Source organism: Macrobrachium nipponense, chromosome 21 (genome assembly GCF_015104395.2).
Source record: "Macrobrachium nipponense isolate FS-2020 chromosome 21, ASM1510439v2, whole genome shotgun sequence".
Classification (NCBI taxonomy): domain Eukaryota; kingdom Metazoa; phylum Arthropoda; class Malacostraca; order Decapoda; family Palaemonidae; genus Macrobrachium; species Macrobrachium nipponense.
Genome location: NC_087212.1, coordinates 5,380,091 through 5,382,590, shown reverse-complemented (window position 1 = coordinate 5,382,590; position 2,500 = coordinate 5,380,091).

The window sequence follows — 2,500 nt, the reverse complement described above, 5'->3', positions numbered from 1 at the left end:
AAGTCTAATAACCACATCTGTTTCATTTCCGCATTTTCATATTTTTGAATATGTTCTCACGTGGACTAACAGTTGGGTTTGTGTACTTTTTCCGGGTACGAAACCATGTTGTCCTTTAAAATTAAACAAATTATTTTTATTAAATGTTTCATAATATTTTTCTTCATTACCCTTTCATACACTTTCATAATATGTGATGTTAGACTCACAGGCCTATAATTACTTGCCTCTAGTCTTGATCCACTTTTGAAAGTAGGGGTAATATATGCTAATTTGTGCTCATCATAAATCTTGCCTGTATCTACACTTTGTCTTAATAATATTGCAAGTGGCTTTGCGATAGAATGAACTACTTTCTTAACAAAATAGCAGGAATTCCATCAGGCCCTGCAGCAGCTCCATTTTTAATTTCATTAATAGCCTGCACAATATCAGCTTCATTAATATCTATGTCAGCTAAATAATCACTATGCCTTTTCTATCCCTTACTTCTATATCATTATCTCATTATCTATTCTAGGGTGAATTCTCTCTTATATCGTTCTGCCAGTATGTTGCAAATTTCCTTTTTTTCATTCGTTAATCTCCCTTCAAGTTCTCAGAGGGCTATTTCTATTCTTCTTTTATTCATCTTCTTCGCATATGAGTATAATAGCTTGGGGTTTTGCTTGATATTTAATAGGGTTTTTTCTTCCAAGTCCCGTTTTTCATTTTTCTTTTCTTTTGATTGTATAATCTTTTGTTCTGCATTTTCTATCTTACTTTTTAGTTTCTATAAACTTTCCATGCATTTTTTTCTTTTTGTCCAAGACCTTTTTTTCACTTTCTGATTTTCTGGAAAAACAAGATCCTTCTGTCTCTTGGTATGCATGAATGATGTTTACTTTTCTTCTTACGGTATATATTTTTTCCACTATTTTCTCCAATATTTTATATAATATCTCCGTATTTACCCTTATGTCATCACTTACGAAAATGTTATCCCAATCTTTGTTTAATTCTTCATTAATTTCTGACCATTTTCTTTTATATTTTTACTGTAGAAGTTGTATTTGCCATATCCTTCCCACTTTTTCATTTCTTGCTTATCTCTATTTTCACTTGCTTTGGAATGAACTGTTAATTCTATGACATTATGGTCTGAAATATTCGCATTATAAACTATTATTTTCTTTAACATAATTCATCTCGTTTCACAAATACTAGGTCTAAAGTATTTTCCTTTCTTGTTGGCAGGTGATTTATTTGTTGAATGTTGTATTCTAGTAGCATATCTAATAGCTTTTCAAATTGCCTCTTATCTTCTGCACTACTATTACTCTCTTTTTTATATGTATAAGTACAACCACAATCTCCTATTCGTTCTTTCCATCTACGAAGGAAAGTTGAAGTCACCAGATAGGAGAATAGTCCAGTCCTTGTGATTTCTACATATATCATCCAATTTTTCAATTATTAAGTCAAACTCTTTAGTATTAGGAGGTCTATATATTACTATGTTCATCAATTTTTCAGATTCAAATTCTACCGCTATTAGTTCACATTCTGAGTTACTATATTTCTCATATATTTTTCCTTGTTTTTTGTCTTTCCCATATATTGCGGTTCCCCTTGATTCCTATTTTTTTCTATCTGATCTATAAGTTTGGAACCCTTCTTTATTTGATCATCATTCCAGTCTCTTGGGAATACCACGTTTCACTTATATTCATTATATCTATTTTCTTTTCATTTTGGGTTAGTTCTTCTAAGTACTCTATTTTTCTTTTTGAGTTACTCGTAAACTAAACCCTGCGCATTCATCACTATGATGGTTTGCGTGTTTTCCTCCTTCATTTAATACTGGTAGTAATAAGGATTTTCCCATGTCTCTTTCCTGTCTGGTATGTTGTTCTTTTTTTTTCATTTCCAGAAATTCTGACATTAAAAAATCCAACTTTTCCATAATATTTGATCTTCCTTCATCATAATTATTCATTTTGTGTCTGAATCTGCAATTTTCTCCGTTTTTGTTTCTGCAATATCCTCTTGCATAATAAATACAGTTATTATCTCTTGAGTAGAATTTCGGAGCTGATGCTTTGAAATTTTTTGCTGACACCTCTGCATATCTCATTGGTGGTTTGCTTTTCTCTTTTACCTGATATTCTTGATTTCTCTCTTTATTTGTTTCTTTCTTATTTTGGATTTTATTACTTGGTTGGTTATTTTATTTGATTATGATTCATGGCTACAGGGTGCATATATTTGCATTTTTTGTCGAACTTACATCCTTTTCCTTCTTTAGGTTTTTACATATTTTTGGATGCAGATCTCTGCAATCATCCCCACTATCCATCTAAGTATGCCACATTTACCATATATTTCATAGTTTTGACATATCTTAGGATGTTTGTAGTAACATCTTTCTCCAAATCTGCAATTCCCTCTTTTCAAAAGGTTGCAGTTTTTGTCGTTCTTGTCTATTTTTTTATCCTTTCCCTTTCCCATGTCATTGTTA